The sequence below is a fragment of the Chrysemys picta genome, chromosome 5 (genome assembly GCF_011386835.1).
Source record: "Chrysemys picta bellii isolate R12L10 chromosome 5, ASM1138683v2, whole genome shotgun sequence".
Lineage (NCBI taxonomy): Eukaryota > Metazoa > Chordata > Testudines > Emydidae > Chrysemys > Chrysemys picta.
Genome location: NC_088795.1, coordinates 36,955,037 through 36,974,928, shown reverse-complemented (window position 1 = coordinate 36,974,928; position 19,892 = coordinate 36,955,037). Strand labels below are relative to the sequence as shown.

At 41.5% G+C, this 19,892-nt stretch overlaps 1 long non-coding RNA gene across 2 annotated transcripts; it reads left to right on the top strand.

Moving 5' to 3' along the window:
• The first annotated feature begins 313 nt into the window (after positions 1-313).
• LOC135983594 (uncharacterized) lies at positions 314-19,577 on the top strand. Of its 2 annotated transcripts, XR_010601296.1 has the most exons (4): positions 314-1,024; positions 13,798-13,991; positions 16,476-16,560; positions 17,010-19,577. It is a non-coding gene; the product is annotated as an uncharacterized LOC135983594 (long non-coding RNA). The 2 variants fall into 2 exon arrangements; XR_010601295.1 differs by lacking the exon at positions 16,476-16,560 and having other exon boundaries at positions 321-1,024.
• The last annotated feature ends 315 nt before the right edge of the window (positions 19,578-19,892 follow it).

Here is a 19,892-nt window from a genome sequence, read left to right as displayed (position 1 = left end):
CAGAGAGGAGTGGGTGGGGAACAACAGAGGAGTGCAGTGGTCTCAGGCCCCCACAGTTTATAGGTTAATCCATCGGGGCAGGTATTGCAGGGAGTTGGGGGGGTCTCTACCCCCAAAGCAGATGACAGGAGCAGATCTCCAGCCCAGCAGATTCCCGCCCCCCCCCCAGCCAGTCTGCTCCCCCAGGGTACACAGACGGGTACGGAAGACTAGGAGTTTGGGTTCAAGGAGCCGGAGAGGCTTGTCAGATTAATCTAAATTGACCCTGTAATCATGATATCCACTCAGTCCATACCTAAACTTCTGTCTTTCTCTCTTGCGCTCTTTCTAGCAACTCTAAAGACAAAACGGACAAGACCACAGAAGCACCAAAGAAATGGCAGGAAAAGAGAAGGGAAGAAAAAGCCCCAGAGAAAGGATGGAGACACACTGCGTGCATGCCCCTGCTCCCCTGTAATGAGGGCTCGGGTCTTAAACACTTGTTTCAGTGGGTTTAAGCTCCCTAGAAGTGCCATGTAGAAGGACCTCCCTGTAAATAGTGATCAAGGTCCTTCGCCTCCAAACAAATGATTTGGGTATCCATTACATATCTGTAGCTCAAGGGCCACACTTAAATATGGGCTCAGGTCTCTGTCTGTTTCACACCTTTGGGACCTAGTCTTTTAAATGCCCTGTGTGATTGATCTCTCCATGCAACAAGGTTTCAGTCCGTCCGTCCGTCCGTCCCCCCCACTACTGAGATGGAGTAGCATCCCACTGAGCTGGAGAGGGAGGGACCACTCTCTGATCCCTGGTGGGCGGAGCCAGGCTGGCTCACTCCTCCTGCAGGAAGCTAAGTATAAAAGGCGGAGCCTGTAGCATAATTCAGCCTGAGCCAGGGAAGGGAACAGGTGTCCTCAGACTGCTCTTGAGCCTGAAGCTACACTGTGTCCTGCCTGAGGATGAGACTCACCCAGGAAAAGAGTTGCTGGGATTGCTGCTTGCTATATACCTTGAGAAGCTAGAGGCTGATCCTGAATTGCAGGTACCTTATAGTAGGAGAGTAGGAAGTAGTCCAGGGACAGCTGACTATAGTTCAGTTCTGTGACTACCTGAATGCTGGTCAGTGTGCTTTGGTTGGCTCCCTGCTGAGCCAGTGGTGGAACACTGGCATGGTTGGGGTCCTGGGCTGGGACCTGGTGGAGTAGGATGGGCTTGGGTCCCCCATGCCCTGCTGCCAACCCTGCCTTGGGGTAGCAGCCCTTAAGTTCAGAAGCCTGAGTTTCCCTGCTGGAGTCACTGTGGTAAATCTTGGACTGCTTGTTCATTTGCTCTACCCTGCTCAAGGGCCTGGGCTCCTTCAGACTGTTGGACTGCACTGTCCCACCTAAGGAGCTGGTCTCTAATTCCTGGTAAGGGGTGGTGTCCCAAGGGTGTAGTGAGGTGGTCAGGGGTGGCTCTATGTATTTTGTCACCCCCCCAGCATGGTGTGTCTGTGACAGGTCTGCTGGTAATGTGGATTTGGCAGTGTGCCTGCAGGAGGTCTGCCAAAGCTGTGGGACTGGTGGACCTCCTGCAGGTATGCACGGAAGGCTGCCTGACTGCTGCCTATAATGATGCTGTTCTGGCGGGACCTAACTGAGAATGCCAATTCAGGAGAAACTGTTTTAAAGCAGGGCAGTTACAGCCCAAGGCTGGGGTTTTTCCACCTCTAAGGCAAACCAAACCAAACCAGCCAGCCAAAGAGGACTGTGGTCTCAACCTACTGGCTAACCACCAGTCACACAAGCAATTCCCTTAGACACTCCAGTTTCCCAGTATCACCACCCGTGCCACTTGTTATGTGGACAAATGGTTATGAAAACCAATACCTCAGTAAAAGAAAAAAGGTTCTCTTGATCCCAAAAGGACCAAGCCCCAGACCCAGGTTAATAAATATACAAATCAGATCTTGCCCACAAATCATGCTGTTGCCAATCCTTTAGAATAAGGAATAAAAGGAAAAAGTTATGGATGAAAGCTAGAATTGGTTAAATGGAATCAATTGCATACAGTACTGGCAAAGTTCTTGGTTCAGGCTTGTAGCAGTGATGAAATAAACTGCAGGTTTAAAATCAGGTCTCTGGAGTACATCCCCAGCTGGGATGGGTCCTCAGTGCTTTGTTCAGAGCTTCTGTTTGTAGCAAAGTCCCTTCAGAGGTAAGGAGCAGGACTGAAGACAAAATGGAGATGAGGCATCAGCCTTTTTATAGTCTTTTCCAGGTGTAAGAACACCTTTGTCCTTACTGTGGAAAATTACAGCAAAATGGAGTCTGGAGTCACGTGGGCCAGTCCCTGCCTACATTGCTGAGTTACAAGGCGTATTTGCCTTCTCTCAATAGGTCAATTGTATAGCTGATGATCCTTAGCTCTGCCTAGCCTGCTTGATGGCCCATTAACACCAACTTGTCTGGGATGTCTCCCAGAAGCATAGCGTAAGTTTGAAATACAGACAGTATAGAGCCAATATTCATAACTTCAACTACAAAATTGATACACACATAGACAGCATAATCATAACCTGTAAACCATTACCTTGTCTTAGACACCTCATTTGACCCCCTTTATACAAGATTTGATGCCACTACAGGACTTTGGTTGCAACAATGTTCTATATGGTCACAGGTCAAATAAAAAATGTGACACTGCCCTCACAGCAACCGTCAGGCTGCCCCCCCACGGCTTGCCGCCCCAGGCATGGGCTTGGCACGCTGGTGTCTGGAGCCACCCCTGGTTAATACCTGGCATGTGGTATATGAAACGGTTGCATGCCAAACTGATTGATGGGGAGGGGAGATGGCTGTGCTTATGTAAATCTCATTTGTTTGAGAGGGGAAGGGCAAGCAAGCAAGGTTGGTGCAGGGGAGTGTACGCAAATCTAATCTGGGGGAAGTGTGGGGAGTGTATGAAAATGTGAGTGATGGTGGTTGGGGGTAAACACAAGCCTGATTACTGCATGGTTGCATGCAGTCTCAGTTGTGGGGGAGGGGATAGGAGTAGCTAGGCACACACATCCCTGATTGGGGGGAGGGTGCACTTGAACCATCTATCAGGAGATATGTTGTCTGGCACATTTTACCCTGCAAGAATGAATTTAGTCTAGGCTGGGCACATACAAAGGAGTCTTCTGCAGGGAAGAAGAGGACATACAAATCTGCTGGGAATGCATGTGTGCACACGCTTAAGTGGGGGATGATTGCTTGTAAATATATTGTGGAGAAGAGCTGGATACATGGAATCGTGACTGATTTTAGGTTAGGGTGTGTGAATGCAGGCTAAGCTGACTTTGTGGGGGGTATAGACAAGCTGGTTACAATGAGTTTAATTGGTGTGTTTTTTGGCGGGGCATGCACACTTGATTGGTGGGGAGAGAACACCAAACTAGCCTCTTCTAACATCACCATCTTCTACACCAAACATCCACAACTAGTGGGCAAAAATAATCTAGTAAAGGGTAGAAGGGGGGGGGGGGGGGAGGGATAGAGATGCATGTGGTCTCTTACAGTGGAAAGACTAATTATTACACAGTTAGTATTTTTTTTCATATGGAAGCCCTGTGAAGGTGAGATTCATCACACCTTTAAGTGTGTTCCCAGCTTGAAGCATGAACTTCAGTGTGTTGGGTCTCATATGCTTAAGTACTTTCTGGAATTGGAGTTTTAAGGATGAACAATTAGAGATAGGGTTGGGCTGGGGGTGGGTTTTTTCTTTTGCCTATATATTTATTTAATACAAATAACTACTGTTGGAGGTTGCCATTTTGTATTAAATATTTTATTTATAAGTAATAAATACCAATGATGACTAACAAGAATAAATAAATAGTAGACTGACAAATATACTGTTACAAATCCAGTAAAATTACCTGACAATATTGTCACAGCACACAAGGAGAATAAATAGTAGCAACAGCTGTTAAAATGCCACTTCATCTCATTTTTATGCCATATTAAAGAGTCATTGATTTCAGTTAGTACTTCCAAAAAGCTGGTATTTTTATATCTAAATTTCCTTATGAGTTTGTTGCATATTTGAAAACTTCTTAATTCTACTTGGATTCTCTTGCCAGCACTGAGGCTGAAGTTAACTGCATAGCTATTATGAAATTGGTATTTCTTCACTTCCATCCTGGTGAGCTGTAGGTCCTGGATTGCCACTGGGCATTCTCCTTCAGGGACTCCATGGGCTTGAGACCCTGTTGGGGCCACCTGAAATCTCCTTCAGTAATGCTAATTCAACTACTCTGGGGAAAAGGTTTTTTGTACTGGACACTCCTTCTATGGAGTCACTCAATGTGACTGATCTCCCAAACACACAGGCTGTATTGCATGGTTTTTTCAGGTATGCATCTATCCCCTGGAAGTACTTTTTCACACTACAAAGGAAAAAGGACACTAAAACTTGTTAATCTCTAAGGTGCCACAAGTACTCCTATTCTCTGTTCACTCTAGTGAACTGGTGCTCCTCATTTTCTGGGTTGGTTAATTCTGTGCTCTCAAACATGCCTCCGGTCTCTGAATTTGCAGATAAAGCCCATACTGTCACCTGACTAGGGAACTCCCATCCCAGGCAGTTGGCATGATCATTTTGCTAAAGATGGTGAAATCCTCTTGGGCATTCTTTTACTGAATGATTGTACAGTACCCATAATAATGAGAAGTAATAATCTCAGCTTGCGCTAGACCTTCTACCTGTCACTGTAGTGCATGTTAACCTGTCAGTTACCACAGCGAAGACTTTCCCTCCAGTTAAGGGAATACAGTTTGCATGTTGCAGAACTTCAATATCTAGATCAGTGATAGTCAGACCTTGGTAGTTCAGGAGCCAAATTAGTGGTCAACATTACCCAAAAGAGCTACAGTTGTGTGACTGCATTGATTCATTTAGTATTCATACATAAACAGTATGACAGGGGAAATATTTAGAATTTTTTTATATAATGTATATTGGAGCAAGTTGACAACTTAATTGGTTAATGACATAGTAAAAGCATACTGATTAATAACTTAGACTGGTTAATAATTAAATCACCCAGTGTTTTTATATCTTACACTGCAAAGACACATCAAAAAGCCACTTGTGGCTCACAAGCTGAAGTCTGAGTATTACTGATCTAGATGCAAGTCAAGAAATGTTCTGAGAAATACATATAATCAGAATAGTCCCCTCTGGTCCTTGAGATCATATTGTCTCCATTCGTTGGGTTCCCCCCCAACATTTCTTCTCCATTGGGGCTTAATTAACCCACATGGTATTTCATAATAGAGTGAATGTATTGCATAATGCTTGATGTGTTATGCAATACATTCACTAGAGTTAGTCACTGTGGGAAGAATCTACAGAAGAGGGATTCCACTGTCCTTCTGTCTTAACCTCAGTAGTTGTAGCATCCAGAGCTGAAATGAAATAGTTAAAACACAGTGTAAAAATATAATTGACTAGATCTCAATAAATCACAGATGTTTTCCACATGTAAGCTTGCAAGTCTTAGTATGTTCATATTTTTTAAAAAGTCTCTAGGAAGCTTCTCATTCCTTGGAATAGTTCTCATGAGGACAAATTAATTAATAGCAATGATAATCATAAACACTACATGTGTCAAAGTCCAAGTACTGTGTGGTGTGGTGAGGGAGGAAAGTATCATTATCTGATGACCAAAGGGCTGGTGAAGTGCCAAAGTATTCCACATATGTGTACTTTGTTGCTTGGTCTGCCAATTACCTACTGCACAACAGTACTGATATGTGGGAGATTATGAAGATCTGCAAAAATAAATAATAGTAGAAACACAGAAAAATAAATCCATTTCCAGGACAGAGTCTAAAGCGGCTGCCATGGAAATCAGTTGCTATTTGGCCATTGAACCTGTGGAAGAAGGATCAGGCCCTATATAAACAAATCATAAAATATTTGCTCTCTGGTCAGCTGTATAAATTGCACTAATGTCAATTCACTTACTCCAGGGCAAGTTTTGTACTGTACCTTAGTTACTAAGTCTTCTTGTGAGTTTGTCAATCAGTACAAAACATCTGGGTATTTCCATGAGAATGATCTCCCAGGCACACAGGCTGTATTGCTTTTCTATAGATAGAGATCAACACTTACATCATCCAGAGTTCTGAGATGATGATGATAGAGAGCCCCTGACTAAGCCAGCCCTGATTACAGAATGGGCCCCATCTGAGAGAATTGGGTGATTCCAGGTTTAACTACTGAGTGGGCCCAGCTGACAAAGGGCTGGAAGAAAGAATGCAGGGAGTCAAAAGGTGCCTGCAGGGTCTTGAGTGAGCAGGGAAGTGTAGACAGTGCTAAATTGATGGAAAAAGTCTTCTGTTGACCTAGCTACTGCCTCTTGGGAGATGGATTTCCTACAGCGAAAGGAGAACCCCTCCCATTGCTGTAGTGAGAATGTACACTGAACATTCCTTTTGAATGTTCACCTTTGATTTATCAAATAAGAATTAATTACTATCTGTGGGCCAGTAGGGAGATGACTGGCACTTATGTGAATTTGGGGGAGGAGAGCTGAGGGAGTTGGAGGACCGTGTTATGGACTACTAAAGCATAAGACCGGCGTGCTTCTGAAATGGGAGGTGAAAGACCATAGATAGAGCTATGTAAATACTCTGATAAGTGCTTTTGTTTGTATTGTATGTGTTCTGCTATTTGTTTTTTGGGACACTCGTAGGTGCAAGTAGCCTGTTACATCACTTAGTCCTTTGTGCTTTTCTGGAAGGCACTCAGATACTACAGTGACTCAGTCACATAAGAACCTGCACAGACTTCTTAACATTTAAAAAATGTTGCATTTTTTATTTAAAATTTAGCACTAGTTTTGCATTGACAACTGTTACCATTTTAAAGTTTTCTGTAATGTGTGTCCAAAAGTAACCCCTTTCTGCATACATCCTAGCATGACTTGCATCTGAAGAAGTGAGGTTCTTACCCACAAAAGCTTATGCTCCCAATACTTCTGTTAGTCTTAAAGGTGCCACAGGACCCTCTGTTGCTTTATCCTAGCAGTAGTTACACAGGTCCATTTATTTGGACCAGGAATACTGGTCAGCTATAAAGAAGCAAGTTAACTGAATATATTTGGCATCTCATTCAAACCTAGGGAGGCGAGGAAGAAGAAGCATATTTCTCCATTTTCATGTGCATCGAGGTAGGGGAATATATTCCAGATTGTCCCACTAGTGGAAGTCAGGCAGATGGTATGGATCATCTCAAAATAAGAATATATTGGCTTTTTATTAAATATGATCTAGAATATTTTTAAAATCTTATTTATTGAGAATCAATTCAGGATCCATGTCCTTGACTAGAAAGTCATATCTTCATGTTTTTCATTCCCTTCATCAAATTCACAATTGGTATAAACAGATGTCAATGACAGGAGTCACACTTGCTTATCCAAGCAGCAGATTTTGCCTCCTGGTGGTATTATACAATAAAATACTGTTGCTAAAGTGATATTTTAAGGATCAGAATTCTCAACTCAACTGCCTAACGTTAGGCCAGGTGAGCACTACCCAGAGACATCCACATGGAACACATCACAGGACACTGCCAGTACCAGGCCGAGTAACCGAGAACGCTGACCAAGGAAATAACCCACTTCCTTCCCTGACAAACCAAGGAACGCACCCCACCCATGTACTTATTCTCTACACCAATACCTACTTGGAGTCTTAATACATTCCATGGGTGGCATACCTGAGTGCATATATCCACTGATGCTTTAAAAACTCCCACACCCCAATCTGGATCTATGCTGGTTATGTGATATGTATGAACCTTGAATGTAACCGATACTTGCAATCCCCCATAACCCAAGCCAACCCCAGCTGTGCAGTAAATTTGATTTTAAATGTTAATTTTAATTGGTATGCATAAATGTTTTTAAACATAAGGTATTTACCCATCTGCACCATCACTTTATTTATTTATTATTTCTTCACAACTTCAATGTAGCTTTGGCAGAACTGGGAGGAAAGTAACTATAGCCACGAGAAGAGTTTCTTTCAATACTACAGAGAGAGCACTAGATGGTGCCTTTTCCCAAGTTTCTCAGAATACATGTAGTGCAACTGATCTCTACTCTTTTCATCACAGTAATTCCTGTGTGACTAACGTGTCAAACTTCACATTTTACTGATAAGTTGCAAAGAAAAATGTATTTGAAAATATCTGAGGCTATCATTTAGACATGTCTAAGGCAAAACAGATCTATACTGAAAGACAGGACTATAAAGTGTCAAGAGAAAATCCCCTTTCATCTACATAGCTTTTTTAAAATTATATATACAGTAGCATTCCAGAAGCTATTATAAGTGAAGACCAGAAGGGAATCTGTTCCTAATAAATAGCATGAAAGATTTAAAGTATATTTGGTTTTAATTCATGTTAGATATTTGGATTTGTTTTAATGAATGACTCTAATATCTTAGCAAGACATAATGGCTTTGCATTAGCCAGAAGAGACTGTTTATTACTTGCGCATGAGCCTTTGCTCCTTGAGTGACAGTGGCTAAGAGGGCTACAGAAATAGTGGGCTCAGCCTATCCAGGCATCCATCCCTCTGCTCAATTCTCGAGTGAAGTTCCTAGCTTCCAAACATTGGTTGACACCCTTTCTTTACACCTCATACAAATTTGAACAAACTAATAGTTCCCCCATGCAGCCATTCGCAGCTGGGGGCTGTCGCTATAGCAAAAAGTTTAAGGTGGGAGAGCATAAAAATAGATAAAACGGTGGAGGTAACATGGAAGATACAAGGATGCAAATGGATGGAATGCAAGCCATATGAGCAAAGGCTAAAGGAACTGAGTATGTTTAGTTCAGGAAAGAGGAGATTAAGGGGGGAATATAATGGAGATCTTCAGATACTTGAAAGGCTGCCATAAAAAAGATGGAGGAAAAGTTGTTCTCTTTTGCCACAGATGGCATCACATGAGGCAATGGGTACAGCCTAGCAGGTTTAGATTTAGGAAGTCTTCCTGCTATTTAATCTAAGAACAGTAGGAGAATGGGAACAGACTGCCTCCAGAAGTTGTGAAAGTGTTTGTTTGTTTTTGTTTGTTTGTTTGTGGTTTTTTTTTTTCCCTCTCCTCCCGCTCCCTCCCCCCCCTCCACTGGAGGCCTTCAAAAGGAGACTGGATAGCCATCTGTCTTGGATGATTTAAACACAACAAATCCTGCATCTTGGCAGAGGGTTAGACTAGATGACCACAAGGATTCTTTCTAACCCTACAATTCTAAGATTCAAAGATCATTCAGAGGAACCCAAACACTCCTATAAAAATGTGAAATTAATGCAAAATAATTATGCTAACATAGTGGGATGGAGAGCTTTAAATGACACTCAGTGAACCTACAAGAGACAGAAGAGAAATGCCAAAAATATTGTTTAATAAACTCTGAACGCTCAAAGTATAAAATTAAACAGACCAGGTGGGTGAGGCAATATTAATTTTTTTTTTATTGGACCAACTTCTCTTAGTAAGAGGAGCTCTGTGTAAACTCAAGCTTCTCTCTCACCAACAGAATTTGGTCCAATAAAAGATATTGCCTCAACCACATTGTCTCTCTAATATACTGGGACCAATACAGCTATACCACTACTGAATACACTATTAAATCTTGTATAAAAAGACAAGATATTATGTAGACCTGTTGGAATGATGGTGTTTCTGGTTTAGTGAATAAAGTTCCATGGAAGACACTGAGAAAATGGACTTCATGTAGAAGAAATGAAAAGATAGGAGAATGTAGAAGGTTAGTGAGAGGATAAGTTTGTGTGTGTGTGTATGTATGTGTGTGTGTATATATATACACTTTTTAATATTCCAGATTTCTAACACTGTAGCAAATATCTTTCAGTTTGGAAATATTCCCAAGAGATGGTTCCCCTTACTATAGCATTCCCTCCTGTATTTTGTTCTGAGTTTTGGATTGGTTTCATTTTTTTAAAACTGGCATGTGGAAATATCAAACAATAAATTTCCTTCAGTATCCTTTCTGCAAGGGGGAACTTGTCCTGCTTATAGTAATTAGTGTTATAGTCTTACACGCTTCTGGAGAGATTTGTTGCTTCATTTCCTTGTCCAATTTCCTAATAGCTAGGTGCATGGTGAGTTGTGACTGCTGTTATTGACTGGCTCAGAATTGCACAGACAGCTAATCTGTGCTAAAATATCCTATTAGGATGGGTTAACAATTGCTGCCTGCTTATTTGTTTCACCCACCTGTAAAATCTTGTCACTTAAATAGTAAGCTGTTTGGGGCAGGGACTTTCATTTATTATGTCTGCTCAGCACTGAGCAAAGGGAGACTTTAACCTGGTTGAGGGTACTAGAATATAAATAAAGCCTAACCTCATAAAAATTGTCCTCTAGTCCTTGGTGCAAGATTCCTATTTATCATTGTTTCTATTGCAGTAGCACTTAAGAATCCAAATTTGGAGTCTGGATGTCATTGTACTAGACTCTGTATATACAAATAGCACAAAGAACGCATCTGCCTCACAGAGGTCACAATTTGCGTTAGGGAAGTATTCCAATACTTAGAAATTAATCAAAGAAATAGTAGTTTGGAATCCTTATGACTGTAGTGACACCTATCTTTATGGCTTCAGGAACAACTTTCAACTGTGGAAATGAGGTTGACATGAACTAAAAATAGTCAGTCAACTTTCTTAAGTTGTAAAGTTAACAACTAAACTATTGGATGAAAGATGAAACAAATGGGTTAAAAATTGATATTTGATTCTACTGTATTCTGACATACTGCTAATGTAAAAAATACTTCCATTATCAACAATTCTGTTTTCTGGTATAATTTATTTTAAAAATACCAATAAAAACATAGGTCATATAACTAGAAATTGCTATAAAAGTGAGAAAACTAAGACTCCCAATTAACTTTTTATTGGTTGAATGGTCTGGCTTTGACTAAAGTTCAGCTAAAAAGACAAGCTCCCAGCCTGGAATGCTAACTTCAAGAGAGACTTTGAGCCCAGAACTGGTGATCCTACATGTAGGACACAGGAAGCCCTTCTGGGCATGAGAAAAACAAGGCCTACTCAATCATCAAAGTAGTTCTTTAGAGGTAGAACAGTCCCCTAAATTGGCAAAGATGGTTCAAAACTTGTCCTTACTACTGATCATACTGTAATACATGACATCTCAGAATTAAGACCCAGTTACTACCAAGTGGTAGAATCAACCAAGCAACATAGACATGTTCTGGGTTGCAAATTGCACGGTTCCATTTAGCAGGAAAATGGAATACTTGACTCTCACAGTGGAGAGAAGCCAAGAAGTGAATTCTCAGGAAGAATAACTATAGACAGGATATTTTAAAATGAAAAGGTGGGAGTTGAAAAACTTTAGTACTATAGATTATAAAACTTGTATCCATCCTGACAATGGATGCAACAGGCAACTGGTATTCTCCACAGAAGATCATTTTCTCTACTGAATGTGAGAGTCTATATAGACTTTGGGATCAGCAGGTAGTGATCAATCTATCAGGGATTGATTTATCACATCTAGTGTAGATGTGATAAATCAATCCCCAATCGCTCTGCCATCGACTCCTATATGGCTGAAATTGTGTATCTTAGGTCGATCCCCCAGCGTAGACCAGGCCTAAGAGAAATCTGGGTCCAGGTTCTTGTACTAGGGAAATTCAGAGGCAGTAATAGTATATGGTACACACTAATTCTCAGGGAACCCATGGAAAAAGACAACTCTGGACAAAATGTTCCATGGATTTTTTTTCGGTAATTCATGAACAGCTGGTGGAATTTTGCCAAGCTTGCCCAAAAGTCATTTAAAAATGCCTCCAAGTCACTAAACAAAACTTTGAGCTATAATAGCAGTCATAAGTCCCATTGGAAAAGGTGACCTCAGATGTCAGAGTATTCTGAGCAACACTTTATTTCAGCATTTAAACTTTGAAGAGGAGGAGGGTTTAATTAAATTCTCCTAATTTTCTCCACTTGTATTCACTGCCCACACACCCACTTGGAGGTTGAGGAATGCTAAATGTTCCTCCATACACAATGCTAAATGCTGATCCACATGACCGCCAGATAAGATTGCTTGAGAAATCTGCAATCTGTTCTCTCTGCCATGTGCCTGGTTCTGGCCTCCCAAGACAATAAGCTTGGGGCACAAAGTTGGGTCACCTGCATGAACATGTGTATTACTTTCCAACTCCACTGAAGTTTGACCCACTTACACCAGGGCTGAATTTACTCCAGTATGTTTAAATATATAAATCTGTGAGCATTAACATTTGGCAAATTACATAATTTTACTATTTAAATTAAGTTTGTTCTGCAGGTGAGGGATGGATCTTGAATGTGCTTGTGGATATGAAATTTTCCTCACCATCTCAGCTACTAATTCCTATGTTAAATCCTAGAAAGATCATTTGTTGGACCCCCCAAAAAGGAGCAGTTTTCTCCTTCCTGAAACATGTGCCTGGCTTTCATGAAACACACACCTTTTAGTCTCACCTAACTAGGAAAATTACCTCTTGCATGATGTCAACAAGTTTCAGCAACAGGGTCAGCACCTGTTAACTTGCATATGGATTAATTGCAAGCATGGATCAGGACAAGCTGTGTTTTGCACCTTCAAGAAACTCTAGTTAGGGCCCGCTTGAAGTGAGACCTGTTATCAGTAACAGCTAGTTTTTCTAGTATGGACCCAGCCTTCTGAAACCGAGACCAAAAATCAAGACCATAGCACAATATAGCATTGTACTATCCATATAAAATGAGTCCCAGATAAATGGGACAAAACCAAATAACATGACTCCCCAACCTGGTATTTTTGTCAGAGTAGGTGGGCCCTTGGTAGCCCCAAGGAAACAAACTTTCACTAGAGAATTGTACATACTCCTCTTGCATGAGTGTGGCTGCTGCTGCTGCAACTAGGCAACCTGTTGGAGAACGAAGAGCACTGCATCCACAAACAGCATTCCCTACAAGCATTGTCATTCATCTGGATTGCTGAATATATTCCATAATGCCTGGCATCCTGGAGCAGGTGCATAGGATCTGGGATTCACTATCTATTTTCACCTATTCGCATTTTTGGTTTGTTCCATAGCTCGGGGGAGGGGGCAAACTTTTTTTGCCTGAGGGCTACATCAGGTTTCTGAAATTGAATGGCAGGCTGGTTAGGGGAGGCTGTGCCTCACCGAACAGCCAGGCATGGCCCGGCTCCTAACCCCTATTCAACCCCCCCCCCCCCCCCGCTTCTCACCCCCTGACAGTCCCCTGGGACTCCTACCGCATCCAAACCCCCCTGCTTCCTGCCCCCCAGGACCCATGCCCCCATTCAGCCACTCCTGTTCCCTGCCCTCTGACTGCCCCAAGCCATGTCCACCCCTTGACCACCACCCCAAACTCCCCTGCCCTCTTACCACACTGCCTGGAGCCCTGGTGGCTGGCATGAGCTGAGGCTGCAGGGGAGGGAGACCAGCGGGGAAGGGGCCAGGGGCTAGCCGGCCAGGCAGGAGGGTCCCACGGGCCGTAGCTTGTCCACTTCTGGCATAAGTGGTAGTAATCAAACCCTCTCATTTTCAGATGCCATAGTAGTAAGTCATCCGTTCCCTTTTCACACACTGCTGGACCACTTTTGAGTAGCAGCATTCAAGGAGGTAAATTCCTTGTTGTTAATATTTTAAATCATCCTATAACCTTCTAATTTTTATTGTATTTTCTTTTTTTTATTTCATGCTGGCTGTATGGATTGAGCACAGGATGACTGTGAGCCACCAATGAAATACAGCTGTGGAAAAAGGCAACTGCAATCCTAGGATGCAGGAGAAGCATTTCCAGTGATAGAGAAGTATTAATGCCATTGTACAAGACGCTGGTCTGACACTACACCCCATAGTCAGCATAGTGATATTAGGATATGATTATGGCATAATTATGATGCCTTTTGTATAAGGTGGGTCATGTAAGATGTCATTGGAAAAGTTATGATTTGCTGAATATGATTATCCTATTTGTGTGCATGTATTTTTTGTATCTGAAGTTATGAATATTGACTAGGTAGCTGTATATCAAATGTGCTTACTCTGGGAACACCCACAGTTAGCCTTTCAGATACAACAATAAAAAGGCCAAAACATATTAAGGAAATACACACAAGCACAAGGATTACCCCAGAAACTGTGTACAATAGAAACCCCTTGGAGATAGCACTACACAATGGGAACTGTTTGACCCAGATCACAGCAAAAGAGTTTTCCAGCAAGTTGGAAGAAGATATAAAAGGTGTGTGGGGGAGAAATGATGACATGATTGGACTTCACACTCTCTACAACCCCACACCTGAAAGTACTGGAGGAAAAAGACTGAACTGAGGGGGAAGTGCTGGTCCCAAGCAGGAAAGAAGAGAGCCTGCCTGTGTATGCTTGATTCAAATACTAAAGAGTATATTAAGCTTAGATTGTGGTTTTGTTTTATTTTGTATGGTAATCTACTTTGATCCGTTTGCTATCACTTAAAAGCTATTTTATACTTTACCTAAAAAACTGTTTGAAATGCAAAGGGGATAAATCTCATGATGAGTAGGTGCACATCCACTTTCCTTTGTAGAAGTGGCAGACTAGGCAACAAATTCATACTGGACAGGTTTTGACTAGGCTAGGATGGTGCAGCTCTGAGGTCTTGAGCTGGGAGTATTTTGGCTGCACCCTCTCTATTGTGGGTGCATGAGTGGCTGGCCAGAGCATTCACGAACACAGTTGGGTGTGGTTCCTGTCTGTGGATGTTGGTGTGAGGGCAAGTTTGGAGAGCTATGCAGCTGGTCACATCACAGTGCAAGAGGGATCCCAGATTGGTGAGACTGAGGGCTCAGCTGTACCTCAGTTCCAGGCGGCCCCCCTGGGGTGCATGGGGAAGAACCCATCACAACTGGTAAGACCTCATCTGGAATACTGTAGACCGTTCTGGTCATCCATGTTCAAGAAAGATGAATTTAAACTAGACCAGGTGCAGAGAAGAGCTAGGATAATTGGGGGGGGGGGGGGGGGGGAGAATGGAATAGCTTGGCTTGTTTAGTCCAGCAAAAAGAAGGCTGAGAGAGGTTATGATATGGAAAGGAGTAAACAGTGAGGTGACACAACTTGCAAAGGATACGTACACAAGATAGTTGCACCCAAAGCAGACTGCAAAGAGGTACAAAGAGATCTCCCAAAACTTGGTGACTGGACAACAAAATAGCAGATGAAATTCAATATTGATAAATGCAAAGTAATGCACCATGGAAAACATAATCCCACCTATACATACAAAATGATGGGGTCTAAATTAGCTGTTAGCACTCAAGAAAGATCTTGGAGTCATTATGGATAGTTCTCTGAAAACATCCACTCAATGTGCAGCAGCAGTCAAAAAAACTAACAATGTTGGGAATCATTAGGAAAGGGATAAATAAGACCGAAAATATCATAATGCTGCTATATATATCCATGGTATGCTCACATCTGGAATACTGTGTGCAAATCTGGTGTCCTCCCTGTCAATCTCAAAAGATATCTTGGAATTGGAAAGGGGCAACAAAAATGACTAGGGGTATGGAATAGCTTCCATATGAGGAGAGATGGAAAAGTCTGAGTTTTAGTAATCTTAGAAGACAGATGACTAAGGGGAGGGACATGACAGAGGTTTATAAAACCATGACTGGTGTGGAGACGTAAGGAAGTGTTTTTTCTCCTTCTCATAACACAAGAACAAATGAAATTAATAGGCAGCAGGTTTCAAACAAAAGGAAGTATTTCTTCACACAACACAGTCAACCTGTGATCCTTTTTGCCACAGGATGTTGTGAAGGCCAAGACTACAACTGGGTTAAAAAAAGAACTTAGTTTAAGTTCATGGAGGGTAGCTCCACCAATGGCTATTAGCCAGGATGGGCAGGGATGGTGACCCTAGCCTCTGTTTGCCAGAAGCTGGGAATGGATTCCCTCTGAAGCACCTGGCATTGGCCCTATTGGAAGATGGGATACTAGGCCAGATCAACCTTTGATCTGACCCAGTACAACCATTCTTATGCTCTCTATATGTACACTAGGGGGTAAATATCACAGAAGGTGAAGAGCTATTTAAGATAAAGGACAATGCTGGCAAAGGACAAATGGATATAAACTGGTCTTGAACAAATTCAGCCTGGAAATTAGGAGATTTATAGGAGTGAGGTTCTGAGACAGCCTCCAAACAGGAGTTAAGGGGACAAACAATTAGTTTTGAGAGAGAACTGGACAAATGTGAGTATGACTGTATGGTGAGATTGTTTGGGATGGTAAGGGCCCTTGGCAGCCCTGGCTTCCACTTTGTCTTATTCCTAAAAGCTTCATAGGAAGGGATTTTTTTGCCCTCTGATGACTTCTGGGTTTGAGGGGATTTTTTTTTAAACTTCCTTTCTCAGAAGCATCAAGGTGGGCCATAGCTGAAGATGGACCATTGAATACAGATGGCGCAGGGCTCTGAGGTGACACCAAGCATTCTCTCAGGTGCTTGGCTGGTTAATTCTTGCTCACATGCTCAGGGTTTAACTGATCACCAGATGTTGGGAAGGGATTTTCCCCCAGGTCATATTGGCAGTGACCTTAAAGGTTTTTGCCATCCTTTGCAGCACTTGGGTGTGGGTCACTTGCCAAGATTATTTGGTATATGTCACATAATCATTTCCCTCTTATTGCAGTGGCCTTGGGCACTGGTGCACCTCAGTGCCTCCTATTCTCTGCCAGTGACCTATAATAATCTAGTGTCTTGTGGGCTGTAATACATGATCTAATTTTGGTTTTTGACTTTAGTGTGAAGGTGCTAGGTAGTGGTGGTGGCCTGTGGTATATAGAAGGTCTAACTAGGTGATCTGGTGGTCCCTTCAGTTCTTAAACTCTGATTTATGTTTTGTTTTGTAACTGAATTAACAAGATTTTTTTCTCATATTTCTCTCTAGTACCCAATACAGGAATGCTCCAGGCCTGGGTATAAAGGGAGGACATCTTTCCAGCTCCCTCCATGTGGCCCAGCAAGTTTCCTAAATCCTGAATGCCTTGCCTCTGATGTATCAGACTCCATTGCCAGGGACGAGAACTGGGTGCTAGGCCTGTGTGGTATTATGGAAGTCTTTCAATCTACAGTACTATCAAATCAGCTAAATTTACAAGTAAAATTGTGTCATTTTTCAGAGTCACTCTTCATAAAACAGCAGGAGCTTAGCAGGTCTGGATGTTTGAACTTTGGGGAAACTGTACTACCTTTTTAATATTTTTTCTGTTTGCTAATAAGTTAACGGTTTATATATTTATCCCTTGCTCGGACTCATTTTGAAAGTCTACCACTCAACTATCTTGTGACAGTCTCACCATACCTCCCTCATTAAGTCTTTCCCTCCCACTTGTTTGTGATTCACCACAATTTTCTGTATCAGTTACGCTTTCATATGTTCTAAAAATAATTTTTCCATAACACAAAGAGGGTACTTTAAAGTAAAAGGTAACAAACTTAAGTGGTTACAAAAAAAATATACTGCCCTTGTTCACACCCATTATAATTAACCAGTGCAATTTGTTGCCTTAGGATATATTATACAATAGAATAATTAGTTACTGTTTGTACAGAGTGCTTTGGACATCTCCAATGTGCTATACTAGAGAAGTATTCTTGTGAAAATAAGAATAGCCTCTTCATTTATCCAGCTATGATGAAATTACAAGGTTATCAATCCAAAGGTCTATGAAATAAACTGATTACAAATTAGATTTAAGAAAAAATGTCTTTACCCTGATATAAAATTATAGTAGGGCGAGTTTGTGTCTTCCTTTGAAGCAAATGAGAAGGGCTAGAGCCAGAAGCAGGATCTTGAACTAGATGGACCATAGATCTATTCCTAGCAGTTCTTTCATTCTAATTATATAATCCATATTCAAAAATGCATATGACTGGAATAACTAAGAAATAACATAAAATAGTAAACTAAGCAAATATGGCAAAGAATATTATTCTACAACCATAAAAAATACACTATGTATGCACAGATCTGGCCAAGGGAATAATGAGAGAAGACGCCAGAAATAACAAGGAAGTTCACAAGGGTGTCAGGGAAAGATTGTATCTATCTCATAATAAAGAAAAGCACTTACATTGACCTGTTCTGCTTAGGTATTTTTAAAGAATTATTTTGTTAAAAGTCTTAGAAAGGGAGCCAGGTTGTCCTAAAATCACTAGGGATTATCTTTATATTGTCTGTAAGCTATTACATGAGCAACATGTCCAAGACCCTTTTAAATCAGGTGGCTATGTCTGAATCGTCTTTCTTTATCCAGTGTACAGCTAATGAGCATGTCATGGCTAACAAGAGATGAAAAATAATTTTAGGGCCAGATTTTTAAAGGTAGTTAGATGCTTAACAATGCAGCTAAGTCATGTTGGGATTTTCCAAAGCGCCTAGGTACCTAAGTCTCAAGTATAATTTATACATATTTTAAATACCACTGTTTCTGGGGGCAGGGGGGAGTATTTTTTCCACTCAGAGTTGAGAAACATCTTTTTGGTGTGAATTCCAGAGTCCTACAAATCAAACAAGATAGAATATCATTCAAATAGAAAATAAACCAGTTTTGGGACTTAAAACTATGATTGAATTGTATTATGCACAAGAAAACAAGATACCTACAGTAACAGCCTATCTTGATGCTACACAAACACAATTACTGTGTAGCTTTTAGGGTATTAGTGGCAAGGTTGAGTAGTAGTTAGTAGAGAAGGGGAAAAAAGGCGCATCTTGGTCTGTATACGTGAGAAATAACTATGCTGAAGTCAAAGGGTTACTTATTAATACTTGTAAATGAGATCAGAATCTAGCCTTAAAAGTTTTAAGGGATTGGAAACAGGATACAGAAGCATTCTTTTTTATATTGCTTATTCAACTCAGATCCAGATGAGTGGTGATAGATAATTGTTTGGTGGCTTTTGTGAACTGAGATGATGGTCCCAGTTGCTAGTGAACAGCTGACTACTTCAAAAAAAACCCCCCACCATTGTGAAAGTTTAAGGTTGACTGAGAGTAAGAGTGAGGCAATAATACCCATAGTGGGAGAGAGGCAAGCTCTTAAATAATTGGGTTCCTGACCATATAGCAATTTTACTTAGCTCCTACCCAAAACCTTCAGCTCCATATAGAAATGACTGCATGTCCTGTACAAAGCCTGGACAGAGGTATTATGGAGTGACAACAGTGTGCCTCATTCAAGGAATAAACTGTTGCTGATTCAGCACTAGCTGAAGTTGTCATGGGCCTTTTTCTCTACGGACTTGCACCTCAAGTATTCATCTACAGCTCTGCAGAATGGGTGTAAAAATGCTATCAGATTAGAATAGGAGTGTTTTACCTCCACATTTGCACAGGTGTAACGGATCAGCTGAGAAGCATGGCAACTTGTGATAAAAAGGTGAAGGACGGGTGTGGATACAAGTTAATCTGTCATTATTTGTGACTAGTAAATTGTTCTAACATTCCCCTAAAGCAGCAGCAATCTTATTTCACTGGGAATGCACACGTTGGTGGGTGTGTTTCCTGGGCAATTACACTACAATTGATTTTTAGTCCCAATTTCATTACACCATATTTGGATAAAGTGATTTGGGAACTAAAAGACTTGGATGCCCTCCTCCATGCTTTGTTGTGTGGCAGATGTGTCCTGTTTCTACAAAACATGTGGAAATGCAGTTCCAAGAGCAACTGGCAAGGGGATCAAGTTGAGGGACCAAAGTGTGTACATGTTTTTGAAAAACTTTACAGATACAACAACACTAGGGGGATGATGAGAAAGAAGTGGGC